The 17,493-nt window shown below is 54.3% G+C and overlaps 1 long non-coding RNA gene across 1 annotated transcript in view; it reads right to left on the bottom strand.

The window, feature by feature from the left end:
• Positions 1-12,099: 12,099 nt before the first annotated feature.
• Positions 12,100-17,493, bottom strand: part of LOC110255401 (uncharacterized) — a 5,666-nt gene continuing 272 nt past the window's right edge. Inside the window, exons 2-3 of the long non-coding RNA XR_014816715.1 lie at positions 15,860-16,153; positions 12,100-13,764 (exon numbers count right to left, since the gene is read on the bottom strand). This is a non-coding gene — a long non-coding RNA (uncharacterized LOC110255401). The remainder of the gene's footprint in view (positions 13,765-15,859; positions 16,154-17,493) is intronic.

Consider the following 17,493-nt stretch of genomic DNA (forward strand, 5'->3'; position numbering starts at 1 on the left):
GAACTGCTTTATAAGGCGCGGGCAGCTGCTTTGATCCGCCCACGTCAGCGCGCCGAAACCCCACCGGGTGGCTCGCGCCGCGCGCGGGGGGCGGGGGCGGGGTCCCCGCGGATGCCACGGACCCGCGGCGCCAGCGGCACGAGAGGACGTCGCACCCTGTTGCGTTCCAAAGAGGAGACTTACAGACTGTAACTGCAGCTGGTGTTAACTGAGCGTGCGGGCTGCGAGCCTACTGCGTGCCTGGGGTGCGTGGGGCCCAGGTAAGGCCGGTTTCTCAACCTCACAGCAAGCCCTCCACCCCGTCTGGTTTGGCAGAGGAGGAAGCCTGGGGCTCAGGCGAAAGTCCGACTTAGGTCTCGGTCTGGGGCCCAGGCATCCCTCGGTGTTGATCCTGTAGCTCAGGTCCCGGCAGACATCGGGGACCCCGAGAGCTGCCTCGGTGTCCCAGTCCAGCCTTCACAGGGTTGCCTCTCCAGATCGCTGGTTCCAGGTCTGCGGACTCTCAGCGAAGAAAGGAGGCGCCACGGCTCTGCCCTGAGAAGGCGCTGTAACCTTGGCACCAAGGAGGCAGGCGTCCCATCTCTGGGATGACTCTTAGGGAGTCTTCTGGGTACCTTGCCCTGGTCTCCAAGGAACCACCAGCAGAGGGCTGGTTTCAGAAGCTAAAGAGAAGGAAGAGTGCTCCTTGCGGGTGTAGAACCTTGCCTGGGGTTGGGGCTGGGGCTGTATTTCTGGGGAGACTTCCCTGGGACTGGTTCCACGCCCACCTGGGCCCTCCCTGGCTGACTGTGCCCCCTCCCCTTTCTACCTGCCCCGGTTGGTTACTGTGGTTGCCCTAACTTCTGTCTCTCCCACTCCCCACCTCAGGGGCCCCAACCCCAAGGATGATCTCAAGAATAATCTAGTTCTTTAGCAGAAGGGGAAATAGATTTAGTGAAAGGGGGCTTCTTTCAGATTTCAAAAAAATGCTTGGTACTCTTTCCCCAGTTCCTTGTAGGCACCCATGAACAGCACCCCTAGGCTGTCTTAACCTGGCTGTAACGGCAAACGATGCCCACGTCTGAGCCCAGAGTCCACCGCAGGTTCTCAGCCATGCAAGTGCCCCTGCACGTAAGCAGCCAGTCCCCTTTCTGCACAGGGCTGGGACTGATCTCCCCACAAGTGGTCACAAACACACTCAGGAGATCCTCGGACACACCGTAGGCCCCCACACACTCAGTTGCACATACAGGGGAAATGGCCGTACACATTTTCCTTTTCTATCTTTGCTTTTTTGTTTTGCTTTTTAGGCCACACCCATGGCAAATGGAGGTTCCCAGGCTAGGGGTCAAGTCAGAGCCATAGCCACCGGCCTACGCCACAGCCACAGCAATGCAGAATCCATGCCTTGACTGCAACCTGCACCACAGATTACGGCAACTGCAGATCCTTAACCCACTGAGCGAGGCCAGGGATCGAACCCACAGCCTCATGGATGCTAGTTGGGTTTGCTACCACTGAGCCACAACGGGAACTCCCATACCCATCTTCAAGATGAGGCTGAACACACAGACTGCCCCAATCCAGTTCCTACACAAACACACGTGTTTCCATGCATGCAGCGAGGACACACACACACACACGGCTTCCAAGCAGGCAACACCAATACACGCGTATCCCTGCTTATGGTCTCAGGAATGTCCTTGTGAACACACACTGGGACATCTTCATCTCTTCTTCCAGGACATTGGAGTTAATCCCTTGCTGAACACCACGGGCCAGTAGCATGGCTTTGGGGGGGCGGGTAGGAAGCGGGTGTGGGAGACGGAGCTGCTGCACCTCAGAGGCTACTGACGGGGGTCCTTAGCTCTAACATTCCAAGGCACGCTGGCCACCACAGTCAGAGCCATTCTCGGTGACTTCTGTCCAGCTGCGATCACCCTTTGGTCACTTCAGAAGCTCAATCAGTTTCCTCTAAACATTTGCACAAACAGTCCTTCAACCAGAGATCTGCCAGCTCCCCGCTAATGTACATACAGGAAGTCATTGGAGCCACGTGGACTTGGGTTCCAGTATTGATTTTGCCAGTTTTATTCTGAGCTGTGTGATCTTGACCACGTTGCCTGAAACGCCCTGAACTTGAATTTCCTCATCCGTAGCACGAGGAGAAGACAGTCCCAGCAAATCCTCTCTTCTCCAAGACGGGGCTCAGTATCCCATTTCATAGATGTAGCAGCTGAGGCTCCAACTGGAATGCTGGCAAGTGGTGGAGTTAATATGTGAACCCAGTTCTCCCCGGTGGGAAGTGCACAGTAGCTGGAGACCCCATGGAAACACATAGAAGGAGGATAGTGACTTTGTGCTTTCTGGAGAGGGGTTGAGGAGGCCAGGAGGAGATGCCAGGACTCCCGAAGCCCGGCCCCGAGCCCTCTGGGACCCTCCCAGCTTCTCGGCTCTGTCTTGAGACTCAAGATCCAGGCATCAGCGAAGACAGGAACCCCTGCCCTGGGCGGGGAGAGGGGAAGACGAGGAAATTATTTCAAAAGCTTAGATTGAGAGGTGGCCCCCTGAGCTCCCCTCTAGAGGGGAGGAGGCTCTGGGCCGGGCAGGGCTGGCATATGCTCTCGGCTGCTGCTGCTGTAGATGAGGTTTCCTTCTCCTCAATTCCCCACAGTGATTCTGGTTATCTGATCGCCCAGACAAGCCGGGGGCTTCCTTTCAGCAGGCTTCTCAGCCCCTGCTCACTGCCATTGGTCAGGGACACACACCTTTCAGCCAGGGGGGCACCCAGGAAAGGACGTGATCTCTATTGACCCCTTTGCCCTCCTCAGCTTCTTTTTCTTGGGGTCAAGGCCTGGTGGAGATGGGTGGGGACACGTCAGCTATATTCAGGAGCCCTGGATGGGGGTACAGGTGACCTGGTTACAGTTCTTAGCCCCATCAGTGGTTGGCTATGTGACAGCAGATAATGATTTTGCCCTCTCTGTGCCCTCAACCCTTCTGTAAGTGAGGGGTTGAACTAGATCACCTCCAAGGGCCTTTTCAGCTCCAGAAAACAGGTCTTGGTTCTCCTGACTCTTACCTGTGCTTTAGGATGAATTATGAACATGGTAGAAACAGTGAGACCAAAAGGTGCTGTTTCCAGGTGTTTCTAGAAAGGCCTTCCTGGGAAAGCAGGTGGATGGGGGTCTGGGCAGAATAGCTCAGCCCAGGGGTCCCCTGTGCCAGGGGTTGGCATGGCCTGTGAATTCAGATCTTCCAGGGTGGGGGGATGGTGGGGGGGGGGATCATTAGCAGCAGGCATGTCCTCAAAGCGCCTGGCCTGGCTCTCAGATTCTCCTCCTGCACTCATCTATGGCGTGACCCTGGGCAAGTCCCTCGGCCTCTGTGATCCTTGGCTTTATCATCTGCAAAATGGGAACACCACGGAACCATTCCCTCTCATCCCAGGACGCACACCCCTTTGATCTGTGCCTCCGTGTGGAGGTGAAGGCTTTTCCCCACTCCTTGATCTGGCCTGGCCTGGTGACTTGCCTGGACCAATGCGTGTGACAGAAGTGATGCTGTGTGTATTCCAGAGCCCAGGCTTCAGGGGTCCTGCAGCTTCGGCTCTTATCCTCATGGAGCCCAGCTGCACCCAGAAGCCTCAATGCAGAGGGGGCCCAGCAGAACCCAGGCCTGGCTGAGCCACAGCCAAGCGCGGCCTCTCGAGGGAGCCCAGGGAGAGTGGCAGGGCTGCCCAGTCGGCTCCTAGAATCATGAGAATTATTCAATCTTTTTAGCCATTAAATTGTGACATGGTTTGTTACCTACCAAGAGATACCCAAAGCAGCCGGGCTTACACGGTTAAAAGATAGAAACTATGCTTTTGTCTAAGGTCAGAATCTCAGCGTTGAGCTTCTTACCCTGTTAGGTCCCTGAAGTTCTGGCCACCGCAGCCCCTGCAAATGTCCCCACTGCTCTGGGAATATCGTTGGTCAGCAAGCGGCTCTGTCTCACCTGCGCTGCTTCCCTGGTGCTCCCTCAGGGCCAGTGAACAGTGGCTCTTCCAAAATTGCCAAAGGAATGAGTGAATTCCTCACCTGGCCCTGCTTGCATCCTCCCAGGGGAAGGAAGCTCACTCCCTCCAAGGCCACCTCTTCCATGATGAGATGGCTCTGCCTGGGAGAGGGTCACTCCTTCACCTACAGCAGAGATCTGAGACACCTCCCGTGGCCCTGGCTCTCCTCCTGGATCCCCTCTTCTATATAACAGCCCTGGGTACTTTGCGAATGGTACTTAGCAAATGCCTGGTCCCTGGCATTTGCAAAACAGCACGACCTTCCCTAAGAGCGAGCATTTCCACGCATGCGCCTGCGGAATCCTGACCACGACTGCAACCTTAGGGGAAAGTGTTTGCCCCCGGGTCTGAAACAAGCATGGGTTCTAGGAGCCCACAGGTAGGGGTTTCAACTCCAACCTCCCCTCTGCATGGCTTTGGAAAAGATACATTCTGTCCCTGAGCCTCAGTTTTCTCATCTGGAAAATCGGACCTTTGCCACCAAGGGTTGCGGGGGGGGGGCTTAAAGAGATGATCCATGTAGAAGGCTCTGTACGTAATCAGTCCTCGATAAAGGTTCGTTCCTTTGCTGCCAGGTACCTAAGCAGTTCCAGATGCAGAGCTCAAGTTCGTGCTTAGTGTTCACGTCCATATAAATAATGTGCAGGTGGGGGAGGACGCGTCAGCTGGCGGGGGGTGGGGGAGGCCCATCCCTGCAGCGGGAACAGCTTAAGCAGAGATGAGAGGGAGAAGTTTGGTTTCAGGGAAGGGTAAGTGGGGGGCGGAGGGCGTCCGTGCTGCTGGCATCGAGGGTGGAAGGAGGGAAATGGGGAGCAGACAGGCCCATGCCAGGGAGGGCTGGGCAGAGATGGTGAGCCCTGTTTTTAAGGCGGGGAAGCCCTTGGCCCAGAGAGAGGAAGTGATTTGCCCAAGACCACACAGCAAATGTACGGCAGAGCTGGGCTGGAACCCAGACCTCCTGCTTGCCAGTCCCTCCTAGCATCTCTGCACGGCCCTGGGGCACCGGCTGGGCAAACCGATCTCACTTACTTGCTCTGGGTGAAGAGTGAGCGGAGCCAGAGAGAGGTTGACAGCCGTCAGCAAACAACACTTAACCCAAACTGACAATTTAATTGTGAAAATATGGACGAGGTACAGTTGTGTGTAAGGAAATCCAGACGGTCTGGGCCCCTGGGGAGCCTCGGCCAGCACCCCAGTTGCTGGGGAAACGGACAGGGTTGGGGATGATGTCACTAGATTCGGGGCTGAGGTGGGGGGATGGGCTACCCAGCCACCTCTTTGGGACCAGATGGCGTGGCAGGCCTGGCCACAGGCTATTGGCCTCGTGGTTAACTCTTTCCCTTGCATGTGGGGCAAAGGGGCGCTCCCGAGTGGGCAGGTGACTTGCCAAGGTGCCACAGGGAGTCAGTGGCCACGTCCACTGGTGCAGGGGCTGCCAGCATCTTGAGCACAGGGCCTGGTCAGTGTCATCGTCCGTCCTCATGCCTTGCATTCGGCCTTGCACAGAGGACACTTCAACTCTGCAGCAAGGGCTGCTTGATCTCTTTATAAAAAGGGAGGGTGGGGGAGTTCCCTTCGTGGTTCAGTGGTTAACGGATCCGACGAGGAACCATGAGGTTGAGGGTTCGATCCCTGGCCTTGCTCAGTGGGTTAAGGATCCGGCGTTGCCGTGAGCTGTGGTGTAGGTCGCAGACGCGGCTCAGATCTCCCGTTGCTGTGGCTCTGGCATAGGCCAGTGGCTACAGCTCCAGTTTGACCACTGGCCTGGGAACCTCCATATGCCATGGGAGCAGCCTAAGAAAATGGCAAAAAGACAGAAAAAAATAAAATAAAAAAATAAAAAGAGGGGCGAGGTGGGTGTAGGCCACTTCAGCAGGTGACATTTGTTGAGTTCAGAGTCGCCTTAAATGGGGAGGAACCCTGAGGAATCACCCAGAGCAGCGCTGTCAGTTTCAGGGGACATCGAGCTGAGAAGCGGCAGGCCAACAGGCCAAGGTCAGCAGCAGGTTGGGGCAGCGCTGGGCTTGCCCTGAGGCATGCAATCCCTACCCAAGGAGGAGGGGTCCCTCGCACACCATCCCCTCAGCTCTGGACCTGGGCTGGGGTCTGGACCTTGGGAAGCCCCTATTGTCTAAGACAATTTCTCTGACTTCCCGGCTGCTGACTGGAGACTAAACATCAACCCGCTGAAGGCATCAGTAAGTGCCCTTGGCACAGCCCCTGCTGGGTGCCAGGCTCTGGGCCATCACTCTCGGCTCCGTCTCCAATACTTGCAATTCTCTGGGCTGGGAGGTAGTGGTCTCACTTTGCAGACCAGAAAGTAGCGGCTGAGGGCTGGGGGCCAGAGGCGTATCACTGGCCTACCTGCACAGAGCCGGAGAGAGGAAAAGCTGGGCTTTGCACCCCCTGTCACTCGGCACCCGAAAACCACGACTGCCTTCTTCCCTGGCTCTTAGATCATCCCGCAGTGGCCCCTAGGGGAAGGTGGCCGAGTTTTTGCCTGCCCAGCCTCCCTCCCACTTCTGATGGTAAAAGCACCCCTCCCCTTCCATCCCCAACTGTTTGAGATTCTGGTGGGACTGCCAGTCTCAGAGCCCAGTTCTCTGCTAGAAGGCCTGACCATTTGGAGAAGTCTGTCTTCCAATCCACGTACCATGACCCCACTAGACCAAACAGAGCTGTTACTTTCAGCTTGTACTGCAATTGCTTTGCTAGGAGAGAGCAATTTTATTATTTTTTAAATGTGTTTTATTTTTTCTGTTATAGTTGGTTTACAGTGTTCTGTCCATTTTCTACTGTACAGCAAAGTGACCCCGTCACACACATATATATACCTTCTTTTTCTCACATTACCCTCCATCTGCTCCATCGCAAGTGACTAGATAGAGTTCCCAGTGCTTTACAGCAGGATCTCATGGCTAGGAGAAGGCACTTTTATAGCCACGTATTCTTTTTTCAGATCCTTTTTCTATTATAGGTTATTACAAGATATTGGGTATAGTTCCCTGTGCTATACGGTCGGTCTTCATTGGTTGCGTGTTTTATATTTAATAGTGTATATACGGTAATCCCAAGTTCCTAACTGATCCCTCCCCCCTTTCCCTTTGCTGACCATGAGTTTTGTTTTCTGTGTTTGAGCATCGATCTTTTCATGTGTTTACTGGCCATGTGCATATCTGTTTTGGAGAAATGTTTACTGAAATCTTTTACTCACTTAAAAAGTTGAGTTATATATATATATGTATTTTTTGTCTTTTTGCTATTTCTTTGGGCCGCTCCCACGGCATATGGAGGTTCCCAGGGTAGGGGTCCAATCGAAGCTGTAGCCCCTGGCCTACACCACAGCCACAGCAACGCAGAATCCGAGCCGCTTCTGCAACCTACACCACAGCTCACGGCAACGCCGGATCCTTAACCCACTGAGCAAGGTCAGGGACCAAACCCGCAACCTCATGGTTCCTAGTTGGATTCATTAACCACTGCGCCACGACGGGAACTCCTGAGTTATCTTTTTGTTGTTGTTGTTGTTGCTGAGTTGTGGACATCCTTTGTACCTACTGGATACTAGGATAGAACCTTACCAGAGATACAGTGGGAAAATAAAAAAAATTATTAAAAAAAAAAAAAAGAAAGAGACGTCACAAGATGAAAAAAAAAAAAAAAAAAAACAGGTCATGTCCCTGAGCCTTTTGAAATAAAGAGAAAACTTAACAGACCTAAGAGAGGAACCTGATATTTGCCCAGAAGTGGGTTTGTGGATTTCTAAGAGTACAAGGTACTGTCCTCAAGCTGAGACCCATTATAATCAGATTCTTCAGACCTAGGACCATGCTGCATGCATCTTTCCAAGCTTATGTTATGGAGCGGCAATTCCACTAACAAGGTTTGGCTGTGTATGGGTTTATTTATTGACACATGCTAATAAAATTACGTCAGTTGCCTAAGGGGGGAAAAAAAAAAAGCAGAGAAAGAATTTGCAAATATTTTCTCTCATTATGTGGCGTGTCTTTTCCCTTTCTTTCTTTCTTGGCTACACTCACAGTAGACAGAAGTTCCTGGGCCAGGGATTGAACCCTCATCATGGCAATGACCTGAGCCACAGCAGTGACAATGCCGGATCCTTAACTGCTAGGCCACTCCAATCTTCTCACTTGATAGAGTGCTTTGAAGCACAAAGTTTTCCTTTTCTTTTCCTTTTTTTTTTTTTTTTTTTTTTGCCTTTTTATGGAAGTTCCCAGGTTAGGGGTCAAGTTGGAGCTGTAGCTGCCAGCCTACACCACAGCCACAGCAATACCAGATCCTTAACCCATAAAGCGAGTCTAGGGATCGAATCCACATCCTCACAGAGACAACATCTGGGCCTTAACCTGCTGAGCCACAACAGGAACTCCCCCCAATTTTTTTATTTTTTCCCCTCTTTGGTTTTGCTTGTGCTTTTGGTGTCATATCCAAGAAATCACTGCCTCATCCAAGGCCACAGAGATTTTAGTTTTAGCTCTTACATGTAGGTCTTTGATCCATTTTGAGTTAATCTTTGTCGATGGTGCAAGGTAGTGATTCCACTTAATTCTTTTGCATGTCAATATCTAGGTACCCCAGTATCATTTTTTAAAACGACTGTTTTTGGCTCAGCGGTAATGAACCCGACTAGTATCCATGAGGACTCGGGTTCGATCCCTGGCCTCTCTCAGTGGGTTAAGGATCCAGCTTTGCCGTGAGCTGTGGTGTAGGTTGCAGACGCAGCTTGGAGCTGGTGGTGCTGTGGCTGTGGCTGTGGTGTAGGCTGGCAGCTGCAGCTCCGATTCGACTCCTAGCCTGGGAAGTTCCATATGCCATGGGTGCAGCCCCCCAAAATATAAATGAATAAATAAATAAATAATCTTTCTCTATTGTCTTGGTTCCCTTGTCAAAACTCAACTGGCCATAAACGTACAGGTTTATTTACACAAGCACCTCTTAAGTGACACCTAGGAAGTAAGTTACAGCAGGGTCTGCATAGTCACAACTACGTGGCAGGTAGTGTGGCAGAGGGAGGAGAATCGGTGGGAAATTTGGAGTCCTGAAGACCTGGGTTTCAATTCCGGGTCCCCTGGAGCCCCAGGCAAGCAGGTTTATTTGTCTTTTAATAAACAGTTGAATGTCTCACACTGAACACACTTGTGTCGTAAAAAAATACCCACATCTGCATGTTCCTGAGCCTCGGTCTCCCCCCTGCCGTGTTTCAGCCCCCAAGCTGGTATAAGACCCCACGTGAGAGGGAGGGAGCAGAAGGGCATTGCAGATGGGGTCAGGGGCATAAGCAATGGTTTGGAGGCTGGTGTGACATGGGAGACAGCGACAAGGCTGCAAGCCCGGGGGCGGGGTTGAAAGGCTGCCTCTCTTGTCCTGCAGTTGGTGAAAAAACACAAGAGCTTGGTGCCTGCATCACAGCATAGCTCAGAAGACGCCTCCCCTGTCCCCCTCGGGAGCCCCATGGCCGAGGGGCCCAGCCACGACATCCAGCCACGCCTCGCAGCCCAGGGCCAGCAGGGAGCTGGCTGCACGTGTCATGAGGCGCTTGGCTCTGGTCCAGGCTGGGTTGGGTGGGGCTGGGCTGGGAGAGCAAGGTGCTTGGGGTCCGGGGGAGGGCTTTGATTTCTTGCTTTGTGGTTAACTGAGCCAAATACGCAAAAGTCAGGGAAGAGAAAGTACGAAGCGAAAGTAAGAGGACACTACCCTTTGCTGAGCAACCTGCCCCTTCCGGAGGGACTCTCAACTCCATCTTGGCTCACAGCCGCCCAGGAAGCAGGACGGAGCAGGAGCACATCCACTGCCTAGACGCGGAGTGGCTGGCTCGGAGAAGAAGGATGCTTTTGCCCAAGATCACGCAGCCAGCAGGTGACAGAGCTGGGACTTGAACCCCCCTCCCTTGTCCTGAGGCACCATAAGGGGGGCAAAATAAAGAGAGGCCCCGCAGAGGGAGAGAGTCACCCAGAGAGGAAAAAAGGGCCAAAACTAAAAATCAAGAGTGGAAGGAGTGCGAGGCCTTGGAGCGGGTCCCCGGGGAGTCAGCAAGGGTGGGGACGGCCGGAAACCAGCTCTCCCAACCCAGAGCCAAGAACCCTCCTTGGCCTGAGACCTGGTGGCCAAGCTCTCATCTCAAGCTACTGAGGGGGGGGCGGGGGGGCGGGGGGAGCTGGCAGGGGGCAGTGGGGTCTGCTGAAAGAGGGCGGCAGGGCCGGATGGCAGGGGCTGCCAAGCTGGGCCCTTCACACATCATCCAGCTCAAATAACCGCTATGGCCACAGGGCTGGCAGGCCCTTGCTCCCGACGTGCAGAGCTGCAGGCTCGGGGGCCGGGAGCTGGGAGCAGTGACCAGGGCTTCCTGGAACACTGGCTGTTCTCAGGACACACCAAGAGCAACTGGTTGTTCTTAAGTCACCCTGTCAATAGGGTGAGTGTATAGGGTATTGCCTGAAAAGGGACACTTTGAAGTGAATGGGACACAGGGACAACAAGCTTAAACGGGTGTGCGGCCTCCAGCCCCTTATGCCCTGTGGGGTCGGGCCTGGCCTGTTCCTGCTGCCCCCAGGTCTCTGCGCTCCCTCCACTGGTCTTCCTCTGCAGATCCCTAGGGCCCTGGCACTGCCTGGAAGACCCGAACCCGTGCCGTCACCTGGCCCCCTCCACACCCCTTCCTTGTCCCTGCAGAACCCACCTTAAACCCCGTTCCTTACATCATGGGCCTTTCCTCCATGGCTCTGATCACAACCACAATAATCAAAGAAATTCCTTTTTTTTTTTTTTTTTTTTTGGCTTTTTAGGGCCGCACCTGCAGCATATGGAGGTTCCGAGGCTAGGGGTCCAATCAGAGCTGCAGCTGCCGTCTGCACCACAGCCACAGCAATGCCAACTCTGAGCCGCATCTGTGACCTACACTGCAGCTCCCAGAAACACCAAATCCCTAACCCACTGAGCAAGGCCAGGGATCGAATCCGCATCCTCATGGATGCTAGTTGCGTTCGTTACTGCTGAGCCACAATGGGAACTCCCAAAGAAATTCTTAATTGTGTGTTTGATCTTTTATTTATTTATTTGCTTTTTAGGGCCATACCCACGGCATATGGAGGTTCCCAGGCTAGGGTGCAAATCGGAGCGACAGCTGCTGGCCTACGCCACGGGCACAGCGAAGCTGGATTCGAGCGGTGTCTGTGACCCACACCCCAGCTCACCACAGCACTGGATCCCCGACCCACTCAGTGAGGACAGGGATCCCACCCGCGTCCTCATGGACACTAGTCGGATTCGTTTCTGCAGCACCACAGCGGAACCTCCGTGTGTTTGATCCTTTTAAAATCTGTCTCCGTTTCTAAGGGCAGGGCTGGGTCTGACTTGCCTCACATGAAAGAGCTGTTTAGCGCAGCCGCATTAGGTGGAAGATAACAGGTAAGATGAGACTGTAGCATCTGCAGTTATGCCCTTGACTGTTCAGGGCCTGCCCGCGCCCAGAATGGAACTGAGGGCTTATGAGGGGCAGCAGATACACCTAGAAATCATTTCCAGCTGGTACCCTGCTTCCTGCAATAGCCAGTGTCCTTTCATAGCTGGGGAGGCCGTCCCCACAAACGACCACATCTCCTTCCACTTCCTCGGCCTCCCCAGAGCCCCTTCCTCCCAGAGGCCTGCCTTGACCCCACTATTTCAAAGTGCAAACAGGCAGAGCTTCTGTGCCTGCCCACTTGCCTCTCTCACAAGCATCCTATCTTAATCGATCTATTCCTTGCCTAAAAAAAAAAAAAAAAAAAAAAGTGCAAACAGGCCTGCCCCTCCCTGCTGGAACTCTAGCCTCTTTCCAGAACATTCTCTTCATCCAAAAGACTGTATCCCTGAGTTGCTTATCGGGTTACCGTCTGTCTTCCCTCCTAGAAGGTCAGCTGCACAGGGCAGGGCCTTTTGTCTGCGTGCTCACTGCTCTACCCCAGCTCCCAGAGGAGTGCCTGATACCTAGAGGCTGTTGCACAGATATTGCTTTTGGGTAAATGCACGACTAAATGAAAAGTTAGCTATTATTGCATTTACTTCTTTTTTATTTTTTTTATTTACTTTTCTATTTTTTTGTCTTTTCTAGGGCCACACCCATGGCATAGGAAGGTTTCCAGGCTAGAGGTCTAATTGGAGCAGAGCCACAGCAACGCAGGATCCGAGCCGCGTCTGCCACCTACACCACAGCTCGCGGCAAACGCTGGATCCTTCACCCACTGAGCGAGGCCAGGGATCGAACCTGCAACCTCATAGTTCCTAGTCAGATTTGTTAACCACTGCGCCACATCGGGAACTCCTGCATTTATTTCTTAATGGCAGTTGTCAGGGGCGGGGTTATTATGTCTGTTTCGTAGAGATGTCTTAGTCCACTCAGGCTGCTCTAACAAAACACGGCAGATTAGGTGGCTCAAATAACATTTATCCCGCAGAGCTCTGGAAGCTGGCAAGTCCAAAATCAAGATCCTGGCGGATCAGTTCTTGGTGAGAGCCCTTTTCTTGGCTGGCAGGTGGCTGCCATGTCACCGTGTGGGCACATGACCTCTCTGCGGACTCCCAGAGAGAGAGAGAAAGATCTCTGGGCTCTTACTCTTCTTATAAAGACACATCCCATCGTGGGGGCCCCACCCTCATTTCTTTATCCCACTCCCACTCAGGCGGGGGCAGGCCTGCAATGTGTGAACGTGAAGGGGACACAAACATCCAGTCATAAGACACAGCGGGCCGAGGGCAGAGGTCACAATTGTCTTCCCCTGACCCTGGTCCTGCCGGAGGAGCCAAGGTCAGGTGGGCATGAGGAAGCAGGGGCCAGACTCCCCAGGGTTCCCATTGTTTTTAGGGTCCCATAAAGCTGAGTCAGCCTACGAACCCCACCTCTTCATCTTCCTAATGCAGCAGCTGTCACATTGGATGCCTTAGCCAAAATGGAAAGAGAAAGAAAAAAAAGGCAGTGCTGTGTTTTGAAACGGCCTTAGCCCTCTGAGCTCCAACTTGGGAAACTGCGGTCCGTGATGTCACAGGCCCGAGGCCCTCTGGGCATCATTAAGGACACTTCATGCGGTGGCCTGGGCCCCGGGTCCACACATTCCTCCCGCCAGGACTCTGGGAGCCCGTGGGCAGCCAGCGGCTCCATCTACAAGCCTGGACCACACTCCCTGAGCCAGGGCGGAGGCGGGATGGAGCCAGGCTCCGGGCAGGCAGGGGCACCCTCTGGTTCGAGTCTGGTACAGCTCCTCGCTCTGCATCGTCCAGAGGTCTTCGAGGCCCGCCCCCTCGTGGGACCCACGGCCGCCCTGAGATGCACAGAGGGAGGGCCACACAGCCACACAGCCCTGCCCATCACCAGGGGAGCTCAGACGCTGCCCTCTGATGCTAAACGCCACGGTCCACCTCAGCGGAGAGGGCAGGGTCCTTGCCCAAGAGCAGCCGACAGACCGAAGCCACTCGGTCAAGTCCAAGTCTGCAGTTTCCAGCGGAGGACACCGAGAGGGCAGGGACTGGCCCAAGGTCACAGGGTCCATCCGCTGGCCAGGCGGGGCTGGATGCAGGCTCTGGCCTCCTGGCCGGAAGGATTTCCGACTCTCTGCACTCAGACAGTCTGGGCAGAAGCTCTGCTGTTCCGGAAGAGACGCCAGGCCTTTCCAGAATCCGGTCTCAGACTCTCTTCCAGGATCTGCTGTCAAGGCTGAGTCCTCAGGGAACAGCCGCTGGTAAAAGGCAGTGAGGTATCGATTATGCTGGGGCTGGGGCGGTGGCTGAGGCCCAGGGGGAGAGAAGGGATGAAGAAGGCCATAGAAGTTTCTCCAAGAAACAAACCGAAAGTTAGTTTATTTTCCCTTTTGCTTATTTGTATTTTCTTTCTTTTTTATTCTATGAAACATTGATTTTATTTATTTTTTGCTTTTTAGGGCCGCACCTGCGACATATGGAGGTTCCCAGGCTAGGAGTCTAATCGGAGCTGTAGCCACCAGCTGACGCCACAGCCACAGCAACTCGGGATCCGAGCCTCATCTGCAACCTACACCCCAGCTCACGGCACCGCAGGATCCTTTACCCACTGAGCGAGGCCAGAGATTGAACCTGCAACCTCATGGTTCCTAGTTGGATTCGTTTCCACTACGCCACGACAGGAACTCCAATTTTATTTTTTTTAGTTTAATTTTTATAAATGATTTTTACTTTTTTCATCGTAGCTGGTTTACTATGTTCGGTCACTTTTCTACCGTACAGCAAGGTGACCCAGGCACACAAACATGCGTATGTCTTTTTTCTCACATTCGCATGCTCCATCATAAGTGACCATGCTTGTTTGTATTTGCTAACGTTTCTGCCATTGTAGAATTCATTTTCCGTATTTGAAGGTGGTGCCCCAGATAATCAGGATCCGCCTGGGATCCCGGTGGTCTCAGGCCTGGCCAGGCTCGGTGAACCTGGGCGGCAGGGCTCCATCTCTGGGCCTGTCTTGGCAATGCCGGTAATAAGGTTGCCCCATGAGAAGTAAATGCATCAGTCTTGGTCATCAGAGGTGTTCACCCGCCAAAGGAAGGATGCAGCAACCTAGGAGCAGGCGTCCAGAGAAAAGCGAGGTGCAGCGAAGCCCACTTTGGCTGAGTGCCCGCCTAGCACAGCCCAGCAGGTAGGAGCTGTCTGGGGGCCGTGCCCATCCCAGCCCCGCAGGGGCCACTCTGCTTGAGGGGCACACGGTTCGGCTTCGCCGAGGTCGGTGTAATAGTTCTCTGCACCAGCCCTCCTCGCCCTTTGCTCGGGTTCCAGGCCACCAGGCAAGGCCTCCCCCAAAACCTGACTCCCAGGAGGGAAGGAGACTGGGAGGGGACCAAGGTGCCCCTGTCACTAGACTGGGAGATGGCCTGGTGTCCGTTATAACCATCTTGGGAGGAGGCAGCGATCTTGAGTGATGTGGTCAGAGCCAGCCGTCCAAGCTTCAGAAAGGTCAAGGTCAGGATGTCCAGATGAGAGCCAGACTCCAGGCTTTTTTTGTCTCTTAAGGGCCACACCCAAGGCACACGGAAGTTCCCAGGCTACGGATCCTTAACCCACTGAGTGAGGCTGGGGATCGAACCCACATCCTCATGGATGCTTGTAGGATTCTTAACCACTGAGCCACAGTGGGAACTTCGGGTTAAGTCATTTTAATCTGCGTATGGTGTTTAGAACAGTGGCTGGCAGTAAACAAGGAGTTAATAAAAATTGCTAAGTGGACGTTAGCTGTGGACGGTCTGGACAGCTGGGCAGAGTGGAGGGCCCACAAAAGGAAAACGTATCTTGATCTTAGCCACCTGCCCAGCTGGGACCCTCGTCTCTGAGGCTCAGCTCACACCAGCCCTGCCACCCAAGGGCCCCTGGCTGGCTGATCTGAAATGCGGTATTATTTTCCCGTCTTCTCACCCCAGCTCCCCTCTGACGTCTGGGGAAGGGAGCCTGGCTCTCCATCTCTGAATTATGTCTCCACCCACCCCCTAGCCCTGACTCCCACCAGCTCGGGGGCCAAACCTCAGGAGCTGAGACCCCACCAGGTCAGGGCTGGAAGGCCCTCAGCGTGTGCCTTATGCCCCGCTCCTCCTAGGCACACATGGGGCAACTGAGGCCCAAAGAGGGAAAGCCCCCCCCTGCCCATCCCCCATCTCCAGTTTGCAAAGCTAGCGAGCCCATGGCTGGGCTGGAGCTGGGCACAGGCGTGGTGCTTTTTCCCAGCTTCCTCTGCTCTCCACAGGTCCCCAGAGGCCACTCAGAGACTATTGCCCCCCCCCCCCCCCCGCCCCCGCTTCTGTGGCCACATCTCACCTGGTCTTTGTTTGCTCCATCCCCTGTGGCTCTGCTGGGATATTTCTCTCCAGGCGGAGTCAGCCCCCTGGGAGCAGGCCGCTAACGAGCTTCAGATGTCTGGGCCAAACCGCCTCGCAGAAGGCGGATGCTCAGATGCTCTCACTGATGAAGGGCCCCAGGCCGTGGTGGTGGTGGTGGCGCAGACAGGACAGCTCCCCTTCCCCTCGCAGGGTACTTAACTCCCAGCTTGGAAGCAGCAGGTGTCAGTGTTTCACCCCGGAAACCCCAGCCGGGTGGCTATTTCGAAGAGATCTGGAAAAGGGCAGCGAGGTGGAGGCCAAAGGCAGTTTGATCATTTGGGAACCCATTTCTTCTTCTTTCAAAGCTTGCCTGGGTCCAGAGCTGGTCTTTCCACTGGGGTAGCAGCGGAGAAGGGGAGGGAAGAGGAGCAAGCTGCTACTGGACAGCCAGCTCCAGGCTAGGCACAAAGGGGGGGCCTCTCTAACCCTCACAGGAATCCTGCAAGGTCAGCAGGTCACCATCCACTTTAGATCAGAGAGGTGAGGCGATTTGTCCAAGGTCACACAGCCTCTGAAAGGCCAAATGAGAGTTCTAGCCCAGCTCTGTCAGAGTCCACAGCAAACTGGGAGGCTTCCAGAGGCTCCAGATGGTATATTGCGGTCTTAAAGCTGCATGAATGGTGAGGCTGCCCTGGGGTTCCAGACACGGAGGCTGCCTTCGCAGCTGACTCATGCCTCGATCTTGACAGGGCAGCAGATTTCATAGTTACAAAATGCGAAGCATCATTTCAAACTCAGGTGAGGCAAGACCAATTGCCATCATCCCTTCCTCAGCCGCGCCCGGAACACAGTCTGGGCGCCAGACCCTCTGCTGGAGGCTTTCTGTGGGTTAAGCGATAAAAGCTTGGATTCGAGAGCCACACACACTTACTAGCTGTGTGGTCCTGGGCAAGTTACTTCGCCTCTCTGTGCCTTCCTTTCCTCCTCTGTGAAATGAGGATGGTATTAGTTCCTCTCTCGTAGAAATTAAAGGAATGAATACTCGCAGAGGGCTTGGAAGATGCCTGGCCCCAGAATGCGGCGTTAGCTGACATTGACCTCAACCTCGTGAGGTGGGTGTTATGATTCTCCCTGCAGCACAGAGGGAGCAACTGCGGGGATGCAGGGCAGTGATTCTCAAATTCAGGATGCATCAGAATCACTCTGAGAGTTTATTAAGCTATGGAGGGCTGGAGCCACCCCCAGAATCTCTGGTTCAGTGCGTCTGTCTTGGGACCTGAGAATGTGTTTCCAGCACGTTCCCAGGTGAGGCTGATGCTGCTGGTCTGGGGACCCCACTCTGAGAACCAGCGTTCTGGTAGAATGGAGTGTGGCCTCTGTTGTCCCCGGGCCAGCTGGAACCCTCAATAGCGGAGCCTCAATAAATAATCTGATGTGTGAGCCGATAGACTCTTGGACCCCCGGGAGCCCCGGGGTGCTGGTCCTGGATTTGCTCCCACCTCCCCGTGGGACATGCCCAAATCATATTCCCTTTCCGCCTGGGCTTCCTCCTCTATCAGACAGGGGTAGCAATCCTGACAGCCCTTCCTCACTGGCTCTGTGAGGATGAGACAGGGCCTGGCACCACTGACA

This window comes from Sus scrofa, chromosome 9, assembly GCF_054392235.1.
Source record: "Sus scrofa isolate SSC_HxYL_T2T_F1_AM1 chromosome 9, Sscrofa_HxYL_maternal_Yorkshire_Landrace_v2.0, whole genome shotgun sequence".
NCBI classification, from domain to species: Eukaryota; Metazoa; Chordata; class Mammalia; order Artiodactyla; family Suidae; genus Sus; species Sus scrofa.